The sequence below is a fragment of the Nuphar pumila genome, chromosome 7, assembly GCF_984573655.1.
Source record: "Nuphar pumila chromosome 7, dmNupPumi1.hap1.1, whole genome shotgun sequence".
In the NCBI taxonomy this organism is placed as follows: domain Eukaryota; kingdom Viridiplantae; phylum Streptophyta; class Magnoliopsida; order Nymphaeales; family Nymphaeaceae; genus Nuphar; species Nuphar pumila.
In genome coordinates this window covers 12,891,813-12,914,484 of record NC_143255.1, presented here as the reverse complement: position 1 = coordinate 12,914,484, position 22,672 = coordinate 12,891,813, and the positions used below count along the sequence as shown (strand labels likewise).

General features: G+C 39.7%; 1 long non-coding RNA gene and 1 pseudogene across 1 annotated transcript; one reads left to right on the top strand and one right to left on the bottom strand.

The window, feature by feature from the left end:
* Positions 1 to 619: 619 nt before the first annotated feature.
* LOC149831182 (uncharacterized) lies at positions 620 to 20,966 on the bottom strand. Its single transcript, XR_016433266.1, has 3 exons — positions 20,711 to 20,966; positions 12,992 to 13,204; positions 620 to 921 (listed from the first exon to the last, which is right to left on the bottom strand). It is a non-coding gene; the product is annotated as an uncharacterized LOC149831182 (long non-coding RNA).
* LOC149831183 (NADH dehydrogenase [ubiquinone] 1 beta subcomplex subunit 7 pseudogene) lies at positions 19,145 to 20,659 on the top strand (annotated as a pseudogene).
* Positions 20,967 to 22,672: the final 1,706 nt, after the last annotated feature.

The window sequence follows — 22,672 nt, the reverse complement described above, 5'->3', positions numbered from 1 at the left end:
AATCTTTAAGCTGATGATAGACGGCATCCTTTTTTTTTTAAGATCTTGTTCCATCTCTCTTTGCATACACTGCATTTCATTCCATTTTTTCTATTGATTACCATGGAAACCGCTGCATCAAACTTTTTTCGTAAATCCCTGTAAAAAAAAACTTTTTATGTAAATTTATCATAGCATTGATTGGTGATCGACCCCCAGCACCCCATTTTCATCAAGTTTTTATGGGAATGCCTTTCTATATTGATTACCCCCACCCCCCTTTCATCAAATTTCTATGGGAATAACTTTCGATCTTGATGAGAGAGAGAGAGACTGTATACGATATTTTGACTGGAGGAACCTGAGGGGGGGGGGGGGGGGGGGGAGCGAAAAAAACCCAACCCTCATGAGTCAGGACTGGGGACTTGCTGTCAAACTTGAGTCTCATACTGGAACTGAGTGGGTCCAGCACAGGCTTAGCTCTCAAGTGCTGGTACAGAGTCTGGCTGGATCCACCACAGGAAAACTAGACCCAGATCTAGACACGGACAACATAAATCAGATCCAGTGAAACGATTTTTTTTTTTACATTAAAAACTTGATGTTATTTGGAACTCGGTCTGAACCTGAGTATGAAAATTCCATAAGCGATATCCGAATCCATATATTCCTCGAACCTTGTAACAGTTAGAATTTGCAAGCAGTATATCAAAATTATCAAGCAAAAACTTGTAATAGTTGAAAAAGAAAATAAGATCAGGGTAGCACTTGCTTCAACCACCCCCAATTTGGTTTACTTGTGCTTTAAAACTACTACAACTATGGTGGGCTGGCATTGGCATCCTAAGCAGATGTTCCTCCTGAGGAGTCTCCCTTGGCTTTTCTCTCCCTCCACCGGGCCCATATCCACCGCAGAACCAGGAAACCTCCAAGAGCATAAACCTGGTCAACAATAAACAAGATGTTTCACAGGCTTAGAACTGATATTAAACAACAGAATTGAGCTTATGCATTAAGAGCGCAGAAGCCAATCTGAAAAGAATCTCTCTCTCTCTCTCTCTCTCTCTCTCTTGCACGTTACATGTGCAGAGGCAACACTGTTCCAGGCATACGATGCAAGCAAGTTTTCTATATTATGTGGGTGGCTTTATTTACATAGGATTCTTTCTCAAAATATAAGATCCAAGGGCATGTTTGTAATGCGCCTTGTGATTCTTGGATTTTCTAAAGATCCTGCGGTTAGTGAAACATGAGAAAAGTACAGCTTGTGCTTGTGATTGTGATTGTCAGCTGTGATTGTTTGCACCTTAATCTTGTGAAAGTCTGGCAGCTTTTATTTCTCAGCTGTGATTGTTCATCCCCACTCGTGACCAAAGCAAACATACAAGTTTTCTCCACTTTCTTGCATTTCAAGGCTTATGTTTGAAACAAATTTTTTTATGAAAGATTCTTGCATAATTTATAATGGTTATGGTCAATGCCTGTCAAGTGCAAACGGGTAGAACTCAAAAAATAACAGACAGGAGGATTCGAAATGCACAGATGCTTTCCTTTTCTTCCAAAAATCCATCAAGATGGAGATGGAGAGTCCAGTTCCAAAGGCCTTGTTAAGTCAAGTGAAGGTTCTGAAGGCTTTCAAATCAATGTGGAGCAGGTGTCGCTTCACAGACCTCTTAGTGCCAGTGCGATTAGAGTGCATTATACTCCTTCCATAACCAGAGAAGGGCAGCATCCTCGTTGGACCAGAACAGGAAACGGGAATGGGAGCTAGTCACCCTCACCTCCCTGCACCCTTGCTTAGTGCCAATGCGATTAGAGTGCATTATATTCCTTCCATAACCAGAGAAGGGCAGCATCCTCGTTGGACCAGAACAGGAAACGGGAATGGGAGCTAGTCGCCCTCACCTCCCTGCGCCCTTGCTTAGTGTTCCACTTTTGATCCTGGATGCAATGGAGCACTTGGATTGTCCTTATATGCCTCCTAGATAATGGTGTTGTGCGTGAGAATTCTTGTCCTAAGACTCAAAAGCAGAATGAAGCCAAATGAACATATCATAGAAAGCTCTTATGATGATGCATCTTGCAAACCAGGGAGACACTATACAATCATCTATCTAATCAGCCAGATGCCATTAGAAGTCTTAGATAGAGTAGACCCTGCTTCATGCTATACCAAAGTCAGCTGACTACTATAATCTAAAAACTGTCGGTTGCTTATGCATTTTTCATGTTTATAAAACTTTGGGAGATCACTTTGCCACGAATGCCAGGACATGCAGATTTGCTGGTTTTGTTGACAGTCATAATTGAATCAAGGTTTTAACATCATGACATTGTGAGCATTGAAAATATTTGACACAAAAGGAAATGAAGTTGAAATTGAATAGTGGTATTACCAACTCAGTTGTTTCTATCCAGATTTTTTCCTTCGTGTGGATGTCCTCCAACTATCTGGACACCACCACCTTGTTAAATAGCGACAACTTCTTGATACCCAACCCTTCCCTCTCAACAGGGAGGGTTAGCTTGGGTGACTTTACTATATTTAAATGGATTTCTTTCTGGCAATATATGACCCAAGTTTTCTCCACTTTCTAGCATTTCAAGGCCTATTTTTAAACAAATATTTTCATGAAAATTTCTTGCATATTAAACTCATAATGGTTACGATAAATGCTTGTCCTTATATACCTCCTAGATAATGGTATTATGCATGAGAATTCTTGTCCTAAGACTCCGGGGCAGAATGAAGCCTAGTGAACAAATAGACATATCATAGAGACAGCTCTTCTGATGACATATCTTGCAAATCCAAGAGATGATTTTTGAAGCCAAACACTCCACACAATTATTTATCTAACTAGATGCCATCAAGAGTGTTAAAAGAAGATAGACCCTACACTCTGCTATATCAAAGTTGGCTGACTTGTCTCATCTGGAAACTGTTGGTTGCTTATACATTTTTCATGTTTATAAAACGTTGCAAGCTAAGCTTGCCATAAATGCCAGGATATGCAAATTTATTAGTCTTGTTGACTGTTATAACCAAAAGCCAAACTTGTTCTAGAGTACCATAGTGCTATCACCAACAACTCGGTTGTTTCTAGTTCAAAACATCATATTGAAGAGCTCCTACTTCAGCACCTCCACCTCACATAAAAAATGATGTAGAGCCTAAATTTCGTCAGCCAGGGCCAGAACAAAGTCCCAATTCAGACTATTCAGCTGCTATATTGAGGTCTGGTCAAAATCAAAATTCCTAAAAGACAATGGCTGACGATAATAGAAATACTCCATAGGATTTTTCCAATGTGCACAGACATATTTCCTTCAGGCAAAACTTGAGCAATCAAACCTAAATTTGATGATTCTCATTCATTTCAGAAGCGCACCCTAAGTTGAAATTCATGCTAGCACAAGCATGTCATATTCAGTCAGCATTACAGTCATTGTTGCAGCCATCTATAGGTATGCATACAGGTGCATTACAGTCATTTTTTCCTTCCTTCCCATTTTTCTTTTCCTATTTATTGCGATATTATCACTATAAACATAATTTGCTGACATATTGAAAATATCTCGATATATTCTCGATATTACCTTGAAATAGCCAATAATATTGTGATATTTTCAATATATTGGCAATATTGGTGACAGTGTAGCAGCCATATATGGCATAACTATAATCAATATCTCAATCATATACACAAGCCACCTTTACAACCACCGTTCACCTCTTCACGAAAATGACTCCTCCAGTCAAGACCACAATATCCCGCAAGTCATTAGAATTTTTTGTCACACAAGTTCGAAGACCCATGAAAATAATGTTGTTGATTGATGGGTCAGTTATCACATCTTCGGATTCTAATTTCAACTATTTGTTCTTGACTTGAATTGAGTTATTCAACCAAGGTTTCATTATCAAGCTATCCCAGTTGGTTAGAAGCTGCCAATGATGAAATGGCAGCTTTAATGTAATATGACACATGGAAACATGTAAACAGACCCCTGAATGAAAATGTGGTTGGCACAAAGTGTAGAGAAGTCTAACAAGCATGAAAGGGTGTAAGCTTAATGGAAGCACTCAAAGTCAAAGGTACAACACTCAACTTATGGTCAAAAAGATGCATATGGGTTGCTGGCTAGGGATTTGTTAAGTCTTTAGCCTAATTGTTCAAGTGATAACCGTAAGGATGGTTCTTCACTAGCAGTACAATTTGGTGGGAGCCAAATCCATCCTGACGTAAACAATTCATTCCTACACTGTCACCAATATGAAGAAGTTTGTAAGGAGCAACCAATTGCTTACCATCAAGGTATCTGTATTTTGACTTAAGTCATTTATATAAGCAAGCATCTAGGTCCTTTGATACGTTTAGCCAAGTTGTAAAGAAGTTTGATTTTTCACGTAGTAAAGTGGATTACTAGATTATTCAATGATCATGATGGGATATGTGGTCATACTTAGATCACTGCTCTTGGTGAAGTTTTCATGCTGATCATTTAACGCACTGGAGAAGGGCTCTAAAGAGAGATTGCAGCCACGAAGCTACAAGACATCCTCAGAGGGACCAGTGAACACGCCTATTGTTGGTTTTTAAATAACAGAAAAAGGCTCCCAAACAGATATGATAGATCAAAGAGGAAAAGATGTAGCAAACAAAGGAGACCTTGTTAGTAGGTCATCTCTCAAGGAACTGAGAACGCATAGTCAAAAGCAATCCACTTGAGCATGGTCTTGATTCTGTTCCTTTAATTTTTCCTACATGGGGAAAAAATGGAATGATCACGGGAATACAGCTATTCTGAAGAAGCAAGGCTTAATAACAATTATCTTCTAAAGGAAGGGCTGTAAATCTTTGCTCCGAGGATCCAGGGGGGCTTGACTTATAGAAAAGATTATAACTATCAATTCATTAGAATAAAAAAGTTCTGTTTATACACCATATTGGATTCCGACATTCCGTACAATCAAGTTAATTATGTAAAACCATCTATGTAGTCAAAAGCGTTAGGCGGTGACTAGTCAGTAGACCCCTAAAAGGGCTAGTAGAGGACTAGGCGGGACTAGTCAGACTAGTTGGTACCCCAATTAGAATATAAAAAAGTATACAAAATATACATAAAAATATGTTTAATTCTTTTACTAATAAGATGTTTTCATCACATAAGTACAAAATTGCACATGCTTTCACAAAATATATTAATATACATATATATAATTGTACACACACACACACGTGTGTGTATATATATATATATATATATATATATATATATATATATATATATACACACACTCAATTATTCATAACATATTCAGTATAATAAAAAAAATATGCTTTCAGCCTTTCACAGAAGCACAATACAGATACATATATAGATAACATATTACATAATCCATAATACTAAACATGCTTTCAGGCTTTTATAGAAAAATTCATCAGAAACAAAGTAGCACACACACACACATATATATATAGATAGATAGATAGATAGATAACATAATCAGTTAAAATTAAGTGTGCATGCTTTCAATGTTTCACAGAAAAAAATCCCAACAGCGAAGTAACACACACAGATATATATCTATAAGCATGTTTTCATCATTTCACAGAACAAATCACACAAACACACATATATAATTATATATATACAAAAAAAATAACAGAATATATAATAATAACAAATGACTAAACTGCCCTTGTGCCTAGCTGGGGGCAACTTACTAGGTGCCTTAGTCGGTGCCTATAACAAAATTGGTACCTTTTAGGGTACCTTCCAAGGCATTGCAAAGCCTAAGTGTTTTGCTTATGCCTAGACCGACTAGGCAGACTAGTCGGAGCTTTTGACTATATAGAAAACCATAGCCACAAATATTGCCATTATTTTGAAAATATCACAATATTTAAGAGAAATACATGTCAACTGATATTAAAGGATATATATCACGATATTTTCAAAGTATGGACTATATAGAAAATATTGTGATATTATTGAGACACTATAACGATAATTTCCCAATACTTTAACAAAATCTTACTCTATATACTTAAAAAATATGATTTTCCAGATTTTTTGTTTATTTTATTTTCATAAAACGTTTTCTAATCGTTTCTTTCATGTTTTCACAATAAAAAATATTCTTATACTTTTTAATTTTTCTTTACATTTTAATTTTTTTTTAAATCATCCAAGATTTTTTTGAGAAAAAACACTTTTCAAAACAATTCCCAATAAAAACCTCTCTAGGAAAATACCTTAATCGATATTTGTGGCTATGTGTAAAACCCATCTTGTTTGATAGAGTTAAGGTTGTTAATTGGTCTCCCAAACCACAACCACCCCTCGTTATAGAGGCGATGATCCCTTCTATACAACTTGATGTTAGAATGTTTTGTTTTCTGTCTAGTAGATTTATTGATGACACTTTGGTAATAACATCAATTGGATCACAAAGCTTAAGGTCATTCTTAATCAAATGTCTAAGAAAGACATAGGACAACCATGATATTTTCTTGAATCTGAGATAGACTGACAAGAAGATAAACTGGTGGTGTCTCAACATAAAACATGCCCTGGATTTGTTGAGACAGGTAGATATGGTTTAACATAAACTAATTCTGTGTCTGCTATAAGTAAGCTTAATTAATGGAGACGACGTCTACTACAACTTCATGGAAAGATATTAAAGTCTAATTTGTGCAATCCAATGTCCCTGATCATGTGTCACAATGTGTTCTCTGATAAATAGTCAAGTACATTTTAGATGGTTCTATTACAAATGTCCCTACAGTTTCATCGCCCAATGTACAACTTGATTTAGTTGTTTTTTTTATGTCAATTGTGCAAGTACTCCCTTAACTCAAAATTAAACTAGCAAGAATTACTTATATCCTGAATCTCATTCATCTGGTCAAGTCAGAGTAAAGAAGAACTGCTAATCAAGCACCAAAATCAGATACCAAACTATGGCTACAATCTCAACTGAGATACCCTGGGTTAGACATGTTGTTACATGTATTTATCAGTGGATGAAAACATTTATCTTGTAATTGTGACAGCAAAATTGCCACAACATGGTAAAAAATGTCACATAGGTGCGGGTGTGGGTACGGGTGCAGATGCGGCGATGCGGCACTTTAAAAAAACTTAGGTGCAGGTGTGCAGGGAGGATATATATATATATAATTTTTAACAGTTTTAAAGTTAACACTAAGTGTATTTGTGTGCATTTATGTATTTATATATATAATATAAATAAGAATGGACTTTGATTAGGGTTAATTGAATCTACTTTTGGATAGAAATGGACCTCAGTGTGGTTGACTTCACCTAACACAAAGGAAGTTGTGTCCAAGTGTTGCACCCGCCTGGGTGTGGGTGCGACGCGGGTGTGGTGCCCTGTTAGAAGAGTCCGTGTGACATAGGGTAAAAATAAAGTATATTTGAATAGATAAACACTTTAGTCGAACAAAGGTTGAATATTAGAAAATTTAATGAGGTGCTAACGTTAAGCATCAAGAAAAAAAAGTAGGGTAGTTGCAAGGAAGCGTGATCAAGTTGCGTTATAAAATATCAGTATCAGTAATTTGTATTTTGTCATTACTATTGCATATGTCTAGCATTGATGTAACAATGCTAAAATACCAAACCCATGGCACTAGTACACTTGGATGCCCAAGAGGAGGATTGCTTGGGGCATTCCTTTTGCTGAAACAAAGAAAAAAACTTACTTCCATAATTATTCTTATTCATCTAACCTTTGGGGAGATTGCAAGAAACTTAGGTTCTAGCAGTATCATCTTCCAAAAGAAGTCACCCAAATTCATACAAGTATATCCTCCACTTACCTCTTCCTTGTCTCTGACCACCACAATTTCCTGGGCCATCACCCTACGAAGTGCTCCACCGCCTTGATCAATCCACTCCCCAAACAATCTGCTTTGAATTTTTTTTGTTTGTTTCTCAGCATCGATTGTGAACTAAACTCAACATGTCCAAGTTATTCATGCTTTTTATTTTGATTGGTTTCCTAGGTTCCAATTATGAAGTCCAATCTTTAAGTTAGATTGGAATCTATCTTATTGACTGATCACCCCTTTAATCTTGAAGTTATAGAGACGAGATTATGATTCTTTTGAGATCTTATATTTTCCTATTCCAGTTTTGTGTATTGGTTATGATTAGAAATTTGATTGCAAACATCAATCAGGGAATCCTCAAAATACCACAGAATCATTAAGTGGAACTAATTGATGATAGTTAAGCGAATTGATCAAGAGCAACTTGGCTTTTACAAAACCTGTTCCTTAGTTATTTGACTGTTTACTTTTATACTATGCAGGTGGCCCTCTAACCTCTTTTAAGGCCAACTTGTAGCATGTGTTAACTTCATTCCTATGTCACACAAACACTTCACTTAGCATGCATATCCTGTACTGAACCGACATGACACTTGGACACTTCAGGGACATGATACGACACTTCATCAACATATTCAAACCAGTTTCACACAGTCAACAGTGTCATTAACTTTAACTATTTTATTGTATGATCTTGTTTACTTATTTCATATTCACTCGAGTTATTTTTCTTTAGAAATTTGTCATCAATTATATTACAATTTAATTTCAACTTAGTTTCATTATTTGATATTTCTAAATATAGTGATTTTAAATTGTTGTTTTATGCACACTCACACACGTATACTTTTGTGTGTGTACGGACGTGTCCCCATGTCCTAATTTTTTAAAATTATCATATCATACTAGGCATATCCACATCGCGTCCCACACCCTCATCCGTATCCATGTGACATAGCATCATTGATGTCTAAAAAATCGTTGGATAGATTTCTTGTGGATCACATTGGAACAGGTTTGAGCAACTATACAAATGTGGAGTGGTAGCTTAGCACCCTTTTATGCCCCCACAAAAGAAATTTGAGAACAAATAGCACAGGGCATGACCCAGAGAGAACGAGCCAAAGACTGCAGGAGACGGCGATTGATACTCCAACTTCAGTAAGTAGTCTGTAGTCGTTCCGGTTTCTTTTGTCACATTATGATTTGCCAAGGCACAAAAGTGGGAGCTTTGACACCTACTTCCTTTCGTGAAAGAGGATCACACTTGCATGATCGACCTTTCCATACTAGTTACTACCATCCATGCAATCTCCTATCCATAGACCTTTTTCATGGGATTCGATACCGAACATTATTATTCTTTTATCTCTCTGTCCCAACGAGGGATACAAGCAATAGCGGACGGACTGTCGACTCGATGGGGAAACCGCTAAAAAAAGATTGAACATGTGGTAGGGATCTGAACGACCTTCCGACATCAAAACACCGCCAATAGCAAAGTCAGATGCGTCAATGCGCACTTCAAAAGACTTAGAGTGGTTAGGGAAGCAAGCTTGGTTTTCAATAGGCTAAAGCCCATGGTTATGGAGAATGTGCATGGGTGAGACTAAGAGAAGCAAGCTCGAACTAGGTTGAGTAATGTCTTCCACTTATGTTGCCTCTTTCCTTAGATCAGGTTAGTGCTCATGCTGCTTGACGCAACTACCACTGGAAAGCATCCAACAAGCAAGAGTTTCACGCCTTGACATCCATAGTCTTTCAGTAGTGCCTTTTGAATAAGAGAAGCGGTGCCTTTCTTCCACAGCAACAATCCCTACCATAATCCTTGCTATGGTTACATCTGATGGAAAAATCTGTCACAAGCATCAATCTTAACGAGCCCAAGGTTGCTTGGAAAACCTCAACAAAGAAAGTGGTTATAGGATTTTTTCTTTTTTTTCTCCATCTTTCTTTTCTTGAAGAAAGAAAAAATGGGGCTTTCTAACATCACAAAGGATGTCCTTGGAGAATTTTTTGGAGGTTCCTGACCGACTTCCTATCAGTTGAGCAACTTGCTATCTCGATCAGTAGCAGGCGTATATTACTCTAGGAGAGCAAAGAATAAGGATATTCTTATTGTTGATCGACCTCCTTCCCAGAGACTCTATCTATAGTAATAGAGGTAAGACAAAGCAGACAATTTCTTCATGATATCACAGAAGACGATTTTTGGCATCAAAAAGAAGAAAGCAAAGGGACTAAGAAAGATTGTCTCGAGAAGGGGCTTTGTTGATTCCAAAAATGGACAAACAATAGAAGACGATTGCAACAGGGCCTACTGTGAAAGTTTCCAATACGTAGTTTCTCTTTCCTTGGTTCTAGTCTCAGACCTATTAACATCTAAGCCCACAGTCAACCCGCAACGTTCATGACTGAAAGGAAGGAGTGAGGTTCTTCTTTTCACTCGAGTTCAGACTGACTTCGAGGATAGCGACGATGAGGAAGCCGGCCACTAGATCGATTAGTGGAAAAGTGGAGGAGCCAAGAAGGGGCTGGGGGAACAAAAGACGCCAATCAAGGGGTGATCTTCCATCCTAAACTAGAGTGGAGCCTGCCTGCAGGTGTTTCTTGTTGCACCAGGAGTTGTTGTGACTTCAATACCGCATTCTAATTCGTAGTCTTTAGTGTGTGTTTGGTATCTTCTCGAATTGAGAGCACAGGGTTCTTGGATCTTGTGGATCGCCTAGAACTTCCCTTAATAGAGGATAAAATGCATTGTGAAAGAAAAGAAAGGTTGATTGACAGATTGAGCAGAGAAGTCCACAAAAAATAGATGTGCATTGCATTCTGAAAAGAAGGATTTCTCTTCGAGATACTCCTCCTTTGTCTCCTAGGGGGTGGTGATAACTATAACGAACCTAAAAAGGGTGTTTCCTTCGCTTGAAGTTTTAATAAGAAAGTTTTTTCAATATTATCTACAAACTACATATTATTTATAAAACTCTTACAAGGGTGCCAAGCCGAGCCAAATCTACTCTGCCTTTTTTCTTTTGCAAAAAATCGATCAAAATGATGAATACAAAGTTTGGTCCTTTTTGAAATGGAATGGCTACACTATAGTACGATAATAGTGAAATATGGTACACCGAGTCCGAATCAGCATATTTTAATGTGTTCTGGTCGTATTTTCCAGAGTTACTGGAAGCTTCTTAGATAGGTGGAAAGTGTGCTTTCTGAAAACTCGCTTCGGAAGCACGATACTCCTCACTTATGAAAGTTTATGGGAATTTAGATTCTCCCACATGCTTCTTCTATGTTCTTTTACGCTTCTTTTCATATTTCTTATGTGCTTTCTCTCACACTTCCCACTTACTTCTCATATGCTTTCTCTAAATTAGTAGTCACCTTTTTTAGATTTTGACAAAAAAATAATTCTTAACCTAAAAAAGTGATGAAATTTAAGAATAGTCATTTTATTTTAGTTTTTTATTTGCATTCTCATTCAATTCTCTTATGGCTTTCTTTTTTATTCCTTGTTTCTCGCTTTTTATAAATTTTCAAATGCCCCGCTTCTCGCTTTCGCTTCCTGTATATTTTCCCGCTTCTGCTTCCTAGTCAGGCAACCTTGGTATTTTCATTTCTTTTCTTCCTCTTCTTGTCTCGTCAAGCCGCATCAGCACACAACGGACAAAAAGAGGAGGCTTGTGCTCTATCTGCTTCTTCCTCTTCCCAGGAATTCCAAATTCGCCCTGCTAAAGGAGGACCGACACTTAATAAGGTCATGTGGGGAAGTGACTATAAAAGTTCCATTCACATAATTGGCCTTTTTTCCCTCAAGGCTTGTCCTGCCCTTCACAATAATGGCCAAAAAGCAATTAAGCTTGTTCACACACATAATCAATAACAAAACAGCCCTTAATGAATATAAAGTTATAAACAACCACAACTTGGGTTATAACTATGTTACACACACTCCATATAGGTTACTTGTGTCAACGCGACAGGACATGGGTATGGGTACGTCGTGGGTCGGGTCCAGGTAAGTGTTGGGTCGGGTCCAACCCTGAACTGACCCATTTTGGGGGGGTGTTTGATCTCTCTCTAATATGGGAGCGGGGGGACGAGAGGGAGAGAGAGGGGGGTACCTACCTCCTCATTTCTTTTTCTTCTTCTTCGTACACAAAGAGAGAGAGAGAGAGGGGTAATGGGTCCTCTACCTCCTTGTAGATGTACTTAGGACAATTTATTTTATAGGAATCGTATTTTGGATTATTTTTGTTGGACATCAAAAAAGTTTTTTTAAGTCATGAAATTTTGGTACATTGTGAGCCGTTGATTTTGAAGATCTTAAAAAACCTGCATGTATGACATAATCACATGATCCAAAACCTATGTCACAGGGATTCGGCCAGACAGGTTGCCGCACCCGCGTCACCCAATGCGGTCAACCCGACCCTGGGTGCGGTCAACGCACCCAGGGTTGGTCCATTTTTTATTTTTTTTTATTTTCCCAATGAAATGGGCTGCGGGATTTAAAAAAAAAATCTTGGGGGGGGGGGGGGGGGAACCCCGAACCCCCCTTCTCTCTCTCTCTCTCTCTCTCTCTCTCTCTCTCTCTCTCTCTCTCTCTCTCTCTCTCTCTATATATATATATATATATATATATATATATATATCTATATATATATATATATATATATATATATATATATATAATTTTTTTTTTGCCGCACCCACGTGACATAGTCCAAAACTTGTTTTCCACTAAATAATGATTGTAGATCATATCTATAGGGTTTGATCAACAAAAAAATCACTCAAATTTTGAAAATTTAAAGCTTTTATATATATATATATATATATATAGAGAGAGAGAGAGAGAGACGGTGGGAATGGGGGTTACAAAGTACCCCTTTCCCTTTTATAATAAAAGGAAAACACCCATTTATTTTAAAAAAAAATCATTTTACCCCTTCTTTCTCTTTTACATTACATATAGTCGTGTCCCTGTACCCACATTTTTAAAATTTTTCCTGTCGTACCCGCACTGGTTACCAGTACCCATGTGACATAGGGTTATAAGCAAAGAACCAATAAAGTGATGTAGCTCTAGAACCACAAGAAAGAAAAAGAAGGGCATCAAGGGATAAGGGAAGGTGGACCTGCCACATGTTCCCAGGGTTCATTCCCTCAGGGGACTCTTCAACTTCCAATTTGAGTGGAGGAGGGATGTTGATGGCACGTCCAACACTTTGAATCTTTACGATGGGAGGGCCCCCTCCTTGGAGCTCCTCTCCATCCCTGCATTCTCTCTCCTCTGACATACCTTAGTCCACGTCTCTCCCTTGTTTGCTTTGGCTGACAGAAGCAATCGCCTGAGTAATTTCTTAAAAGGTTAGTCATTTAGCTGAAATAACTGAAACCTGAACTAGCTAAATATGAATTCACCATACATAAACATAAATGACCCTGTTAATTTTTAAGAATCCGGTCGGTGAATGTTTGAATGTATAACAACTTTCAACAAGGTTTTTACTTGCAAAGCTCATTTTCTCGGTAGCTATGATAAGTCCACATTTTTTTACGTTGTGGTTTTCAGATTTGTAATCAACATTGTTGTTTCTATTCATTGATGATTAGCTCTCTAGGTCCTGTTTGGATGTGTTTTTATTTTTTTGAAAGCATTAATAAGAAAATGTTTTATAAATAAAAATTGTTTTTCATTTAAAAGCAAATCAATGATTGGATTGCAAACTACTTAAAACTAAGAAGAAGAAGATACTAGGATAAATGGTAGGTGACAGAAAATGAAAATGCGGTAGTGATGGTGGTGATGGTTTCAACAGAGGAAGGATGATAACAGTGATAGAATGGGAGTAACAGAAACAAAAAAAGTAGCCTTTTGATTAACAAATGATGACTTTTATTTTTTTTATGAGAACATGTTTAAATAATAAAGATAAACTTATTAAACATGAAATAATTACTTAAATAAATATATAGGAAAAATAATCTATTTATGAGACATACAAATGAGGGGTTTAATAAGTTATTGCTAGATTAACTTAAGGTTAACGCTGCCCACCAGAGAGTACACTCAAGGGATGCTCTCCTTGGTTTTAGAACCATTCTGTGTCATATTAAGACATGCAAATGTCCTTTTAATGGATGGATAGATGGCTGGATATAAAAGAAAAAGCCTTTATTTTAGGGTGTGCTTTGCTGAAAAGGAAAATTGGTAGAAAAAGGAATTCTCTTTAGTTATGATGTTTTCAGAAATCTGACTCATGGAAATTGTTGGTTAAAGTGGGTCCTCTCATTTCAGGAAATCATGTTACCGATTCTATAGATGGTAACCCAAAATACCATAAAAATCTGATATCATGTTACTGTTTCTATAGGTGTAACCCAAAATACCATGAAAAGCTTAGATGGGTGCAATTTGTGAGAACTTAATAAAGCTCTATAGGGATTTGACATGGAATGTAAGCCCAACCAGATTTCTGGGACTTAATAGAAGTGATTAAATAAATTTATCTGATATCAAAATTCCAATTGAAGAGGGAAAACCTGCTCAAGATAGATTTATAAATTAAAAAAGGTACTTTACAAAAACCACCTAATTTATCAGCTATTTACAGAAAACAGTCTACCATTAAGCTGTTTGCTTTTATACTTTGTGTTTAAGACACTTATCTTAAAAACATTTAGTTGACCTCTGATTACTCAAAGAAAGCGAATAAAACACCCTCATCATTGTTCTGCTTAATAAAAGATCATAAGATAAGATGATATAAGATGAGTTTTATGAAAGGCATGTTCGACATTCTCAGAACTCGATATCGAATTGGCCACCTTGATTCAATGACTAGAGACAGTCACAATTTCATATTTAGTTTACTAAAAAATAATAATAAACCTATACATTATAATTACATATTATATCAAAGTTAAATAACATAAAGTGACAAACCAATCATAAACAATAAAGAAATTGCCAAGTATCATCCAAGTTTTCTCCCAAGCCTCCATTCAAATGCATAATATCATAGAACAGAATCTTGGGAGAAAACTTTCAGTAATTAAATAGCCCAACAAAAGATCAAGATCACCATGTTCTAAACGTTTCACAAACAGTTGGGGTCTATAATTGCAGCATATAGCAAGTTTAAATTTCCAATAGTATTCATGCAAAACTAGGATGATGACACATTCGAGCCTGCTCACTCATCACTGCAGCAATCACATTGAGGGTTGACAAGATAGATTCACTAAGCAAGACTATCAACCCAGCAATACAGCCAACCAAACACTTCACAAAAAACTAGTCCCATTAAGAAAGACTAACGACCAGATTAATAACGCCTACCGAGCACTTAGCAAAAAATCAAATTTATCTACAATGGCAACAAAACAATTGCAACAGAGTGACAGATCTCACATATTACACATGCACAAAATCACAAACCCATCTGTTATTGGAAGGGAAAAAAGTAGACAAGGACAAACACCAAAAATTCGAGATGAACAGGGGGTACTAGACAGCCCCTTTTTCGGCCACAAACACACACACACACACACATATATATATATATATATATATATATATATATATATATATATATATATATATAGAGAGAGAGAGAGAGAGAGAGAGAGAGAGAGAGCCGAAACAGGATTTCAACATAGCCACAGAAAGGGTCAACAGAGTTGAACCCAAAAGAGAACAAAGGCAGAAAAACAAAAACAAAACAAGCAGGAGCCAAACAAACAAAAAAAAAATATGGCTCACGCAGGGGCCGCAAAACCAATACAGTCCGAAGAGAGCGGAGCGACAGCAGGAAGAAACGTTATATCAGGAAGATGAATACGCAGAATCGCGTAAACGTCCACTAGGATTTTTTGAGCAAGATAATTAATGTCGACCGGAGATTCCCGAAAAAGGGCATCATTGCGCGCCATCCAAATGAACCACCAAGTAGTAAACAACCACAACCTCCAGATTAACCGTCACCGCTTACTGCACTGTGAAGGCAGACCGGACCTAAGATGAAGTCTAGCATAAAGGACTCCTCCATAACCAGGACCTTCGGGTGCCTCCAAGTCCTACGAAAGATCTCCACAAAGGTAGGGCAAGACCAGAAGAGGTAGAACGAAGATTCTTCAACAGCATGAGAAAGCACACACCAGCTCAAAAGCTGGAAGCCCCACCTCTTTAAGGTAGAGTGAGTTTGGACCTTATCGTGCAAGATTAACCAAGCCAGGACCCAAGAACAGGGTGAAGGGCCCTTCGCCCAGAGCGCAGATTCGAGCAACCAGGCCACCACCGGGAGAAGCAACGATCTATAGACTTTGCTAGTCAGGAACTTCCCGGTAGAAGCAATAGCCCAATGCACCCAGTTACCAAAATCGGCGTGATCATCAAAATTGTCGCTGAAGAAAGCTAAAGCCGACAACCATGATTTACGCAAATGGAAAAATGCTCCACGCCGCGAGCGGAGGAAAACCGAAATGAGAGAAGGAGGCTCATACTTAGAGAGAAGAAAAGTAGCGCAAGGATTATCCGGTTGATGAGCAAGTCAGCATTGCTTAGAGACCAGGGCAATACTCTTGAGTCTGGGGGCAGAAACACCTAAACCGGCCATAGAACGCGGCAAGACCACCGAACGTCAGCCAACCAGGTGGCGCTTACCCTTGAGATGACACCCAGACCAAAGGAAGCCTGTCAACAGACGCGTCAGCTGCTTCTCCACACCCAGAGGCATAAAAAAACATAGACATAAAGAATTCTGGAATGATCGAGAGAACGTGTTTCACTAAAGTTAGGCGGCCAGCATACGAGAGATAAGAAGCTTGCCATAAGAGTAATTTGCGCTTAACTTGTAATGGCAAACCCAAGTACAACATAGGCAGCTCAGATATAACACAATTAAAAATTTTCATCCCAGCAGCTAACATAGAGGGTTGGACGTGGAACATAGAAAGAGAACACTTTTGCTCATTGAGAGAAAGGCTGAAAAAAGAGAAAAAAATGAAGAATAAGCTTGAACCGAAGCATTTGCTGAACACTAGCGCGACCGAAAATGATCATATCATCAGCATAAATAAGAGCATGAGCATGGAAGTCCTGGACCGGTAAGGGATCAATGAAACTGCAGGCAGCGTCCCGCTTAAGCAGCACAACAAAACCCTCAGCGACCACATTGAACAATAAAAGCGAAAGAGGGCAACCTTAACGCAGACCCCGCTCCAGCTTGAACTGTTTCCTGAAAGTGTCATTGATATTCAGCATAGCCTGGGCATTTGAGACTAGTTTCCTAACCCACCCAGAGAACCGACGACCAAACCCGAAGTTCGATGACATTTGAAATAAAAAAAGCCATTGTCCAGAGTCAAAGACCTTATGAAAATCTAATTTAAGAATGAAAGAAGGTTGACCGCAAAGATGCAAAGAGTGCACAACCTCGGTAGCCATGATAAAAGAATGATGAACCCTCTTATTATGGATGAAGGCAAACTAGGAGTCCGAGAAGATCTGCTGAGCTACCGATTTCAGCATGTTTGCCAAAACCTTGGCAATCATGCGGTAAAGAGCACTCGTCACCGAGATCGAGCAGAACTGAGAGATATCTAAAGCATCGACGTCTTTAGGAATAAGCAAAATAATGGCTAAATGAAAAGGGTAGGGCAGTCTGGAATTGTGATAAAACTCATCGAAGAGGCTAACCACGTCCGGTTTGACAGAATCCCAAAAAATCCTGAAAAAGTCAACATGAAACCCATCAAAGCCAGACGCTTTCCAACCAGACAGATCCTTGATAGCACGAAGGATCTCAACATCCGAGAACCTTCTTTATAAAGCACATACTTGGTCATGAGAGATCACCCGTAGCATGACAAACCCAATATTCCCCTCCGCAACCACTGAAGAGGCATAAATAGACTTGAAATAGCGCGCCTAGTTGACAAGCTGATCAGAGAAAGAGACACCCTCAATGGAGATAGAAGGGATGGCCTTCCTCCGATGGCGATGGGACACATAGGAGTGAAAAAATTTAGTGTTGTCATCACCGGCTTTGAGCAAATTCACCCTAGATCGCTGCTTCCAACGGATTTCATCCCTGACTCTCCAGTTATTCAACAACACAGATAGCTCAATGGACCTGGCCTGAAAACTCAAAAGTTGAGGTTCAGAAAAAAGCATCAGGGGAAGACATAGACTGGTATAATTCAGAAAGCTCACGCTCTCAGGCATCCAAATGCTGAAATTTCACAATATTGCAATTATGGATCTAGGCCCTGATATCCTTAGCAAGACGTGAAAGCTTGCTGATAAGCCGAAGAGCAACCCAATGCTCGGCAGAAGGCTTAGACCAAGAGGCCAAAATAACTAAATTGAAATTTGACTCCTGAAGCCACCATTGCTCAAAAACAAAACGCTTGGTGAAGGAGAAGTCATCCCCCAAAGAGTAATGAGCTGACCATGGTCAGAAATAGAGGGCGCAAGCAAGACACATTTAATGACAGGGATGAGGTCCAACAAAGAAGGGGTGACAAATATCATGTCCAGAACCCAACAACATAGGCGCGACCGCCTATTCGACCAAGAGAAGCGCTCGCCAGTAAGAGAAAGAGAATAAAGGAGATGCCGGTAGAGGGATTAGGAAGGACGGTAGAATAAGGCGTCACCAACGAGACTTGGGAAGGCAGGCAAGAATAAGCAGGCTGAGGGCCCCGCCCAGGAGTTGAAAAAATTGTTAGGTCCCGAGAAGAGAAATCATTGAAAGGGACCGACTGCATGGAGTCATCCCCATGCGAAACGGCCAACGTCCTGGAGAAGGATGAAAAAGGTGTCAGGTACCAAGGAGACAAATTGACCGTATGAGATGCATTAGCAAAATCAATGCATGGGCATAGGCATGCGAGCCCATACCAGAGAGCACAAGCGACGACACTAAATCATGAAGGTCTGATTCCCCACTGCATTCAAGCATACCTGGAGGAGCCGCCACAGAGACTCGAAAAAGAGCGCCCAAAAAACCAAACCCGCGCGAAACAACCGACGGCTGGGAGACACGTGCATCGAGAAGTCGGGTTGGAACGAAGATATTCTTCACCAGAGAAGAGGTAGGGAAAGACGAAGACTGAGAAACCTTAGCAATGGGCAGCGGCCGGACCGGGACCCAGATAGACTCAATCTTGACCGCGAGTAAAGAATCTGTCGACTGCTGAAAATCACTGATTTGCACCCACAACGAGAAAGATAGATGTCAGATTGGCCGAAGATTACTCCAGCGAGCATGAAAACGCCCCAACCCAACAGGGGCTTGGGAAGGAAGAGACGGCCCCGCCGAGAGCGGAGAATTGAAGGCAGAACGTCTGCGCATCTAGACCGGATGACACCGAGATAAAAAAAAAGGAATCACACTTGTGGCAGTGAAGGCGCTTATGAAAATTCAGGGAGAAACAAGCAACACACCACCAATCCCCCGGCTTGGCAAGGCTTAACTGAGATCTAGAGCGAAGGGCGTAGATGTAATGCTTCCAAGAAGAGGGAACCTGCCGCCACGACTTCTCCGCCACCTGAACCGATGGCACACAAAAGAAAAATGGCGGAACCAGTATTGCCTGCGCAGAGCACGCGACGAGAGGCTCCAACCTTACTCCCACACAGGAAATGTTGAATGTTCGAGATGAGAAGTGAGCCCACGACAAGGCAAGAGCGCAACAACGCCAAAAGCAAAGAGAAAAATCTATATTTGAGCCTAAATGGGAGTACAACGTCAATACCCCACGGCGAACAGCAAAGGCAGCCCCCCAATCATTGATAGCAACTTGGATAAAATGAAGGGCTAGCTGGTTTGAGCCCAACGAGCTGTCTGGAGCGAGGCCCCAGAAACGGGCCACCGAGGGGCGCATAAAGAGAGAGTGAGAGAGAGGTGAGTTGCAAAATGGAGGTGGAGGGATCGTGGAAGAAGATGATTGCTACTCAGAAAGAGACGGTGGAGGCCAGGGTCCTTATCTCCTACAGAGACCAGGCTGCCCACCTCCACATCCCCCTCAACAAGTGCAGGGTCAAAGAGATCTACGTCCCTTGGAAGTGCGAGAGCGAGAGGCACCCGCTACTAGAAGTGCGAGCATGAGCTAATGATGGAGAGGGTCATCCAGACGACGAGGAGAAGAAGCTCAAGGAGCAGCAGAAGCAACCCATTCCGTTGATCCCCAAAACCGCCAACGCGAGATGAACAGGGTCCGTTGTCCCTCCAACTTGCCAAGAGAAAGGTAAAGCAATAGGGGCTGAGAGAGAGAGAGAGAGAGAGGCCGTAGGCTGTGCAGATAGGGCAAAACGGGGGAGAAGAAGGGCGAGGACAAGGGGAGAAGGGGCTAGGGCTGGAAAAATGGGAGGTTCAGGTGGTTGCGCACTGTGCAACAGCAAGCAGAAGGTGGGCCGATTGAATGCCAAAGAGATGGCACCGGCGAGCAGCGGGTGAGCAGCAGGGTACTCCAGCAAGAAGGGGGGCAAGCTAGTTGAACGCCGATGAGGTGGTGCTGGCGAGCAGTGGGTGGGGCAGCAGGGCACACCAGCGAGCAGCTGCGGGCCAGTTGAACGCAGACGAGGTGGTGCCGGCGAGCGGTGGGTGGAGCAGCAGAGCACACCAGAGAGAGAGAAGACCCAAAGGAGGGGGCGAGGAGGAGAAATGGGCAGGAGGAAGGGCAGTATGTTTCCACAACGGCTCCACCCAAATATAGCTGCGCCGACGCCGGTCGAACGATGCCAGAGAGAGAGGTTAGGGCACGCAGCGGATGGAGGTTAGGGTTGAGAGGAAAAGGGGGAAGAGTGGCCGAGAAGCCGAGAGAGAGAGTTTAGGAGGCAGGCTTACCTTATCTCTGATACTTTACTTGATAGTTGAGAGAGTCAGTCAGAGAGATTCTGGTGAGTGGTCTTTGGAGACTTGCCGGTACAGTCACGTCCTCAACGACCGGGCACCACCGCCACAGAGAGAGAGAGAGAGAGAGATCAGGGCTGAGCGTCCTTAACACCACTGTCGGTGCTTCTCCAATTGGACGGGAAACTCACCGGCGCGGACAGGGGGGCTGAGGAGGAGAGAGGGTAAAGGGACCAGACTCGGAAGGATAAGCCCATCCTAACAATATCGGCTATTTATAGCCGATTTATCGCGGTATTCCGTCACTCAGTCCACCACCTATAAATTTCGCAAAAAACAGGCAAAAATATAGGTATCGCAATATATCACCATAAGTTTAGACAAAAAAAACCACGATATTTACCTGGTTTCTCGTTTTCTGTTCTTCAAAATTTCAGCCTTTGAAATGGTGTTTTACTAAGGAAAAATGCCTGATCTTTTGGGTGATTCAATTGGAAAATTCAGATCATCAAGATTTCCCTCAATTTTTTGTTTTTTTTTCATATATTATATATTTTGATAGAAGCTCGATTTTTTTCTATTTTTCTTTTGTTTTCTTTTTGTTTTCTTTTTGTTTTCTTGTTCTACCTTTGTTTTTCATTTCACTCGGTGGCCTAACCAACCTTGAAGTCTTCATCCCTCAACAAGTCTTGTACTCTCCTTGCCTCTTTTACGTTTAATATATGTTGTATGTTTTAAATAAGATGTGTGTATTTGTAGATACCCCAATTTTGACAAGTCATTTGATGTCGGGAATCATATGTGCTTTTAGTTCACTTCAAAGTTATTCTAATGTTAACTTTATTTTTTACCTATAAAACAACATTCTCAATAATTTTTGTCCAAAAGATAAATTAAACTAGAGAATTTTAGCTTCTAAACAAATTAAAAATCAAGTCAATACGGTATCAAAGTCAAAAGTTATATCAAAACAAGATGATTTGTTCATTGAAAATCTTATTTTTTAGGTAGAGAAAAATTTGAGTAAATTTTTAACAACCAAAATTATCAAAGTTTAGTTTTTTACTTAAAAAATGAATTAAATTTGAGCATGTTAGTTTTTCAATGCATCAAACCACGTCTCAATCTGACATCCAAATAAAAAGTTATTGTCAAAACAAGTTAACTTATTGGTTCTATTTTAGCCAATTTTCTAACAACATTACGGTTTGTCATTAAGAAAAACGATAATTGGATTGTCATTAGCAGTTTTTTGATGTGTAATTAGGAGGGTCCAATAATGATGATTTGTCATCAGTAGACTATTAAGTGACGTTAGCAATGATGAATTGTCATTAGTAGTTGGCTTAGGCTTAGATGTGTCATCAATATTTTCCTAATGACACATAGATTATAGTTAGCAGCTCTTAATTGTAGTTAACAATTAGCCCAAACCCAAATGTGTTGTTAACATTTCTCTAACGACACATGAATTGTCATTAGAAGATCTATTTTTCAATTAGCACCATGTGTAGTTAGCGGTTTATTTGGTCTAAAAACACGTACCATTGGGATACAAGTCTCCAGAAACTTTCATCCTCATCCCTCCAATTCGTGAGATGATTCATTGAACCTAGCCTAATCCCTAAGATTCTAGATGACCTTTCAACTTATCTCTTTCTTAACTCCCAAGTCAGGAAACCTCCAACCAACCAGAGAAAGTCTATCCAATTATAAACCAATCAAATCCCACCATATCATTCCTGGACAGATCTAGGTATCTGGATCTCGAATACATAAGAATAATGTTTGTATCCATCAAAAAATCAATAAATAGGGACCCCATTTCCCTAGTTCAACATTTAGAACATAAGTAAAAAAAATTGTTGCACCTACCGTCCAACCTAGCTTTATAAAACCGAGCACCCAAACTCTGCCCCATGTGACTAGCCCAACTGAGTCAACTCGAGCCTAGTC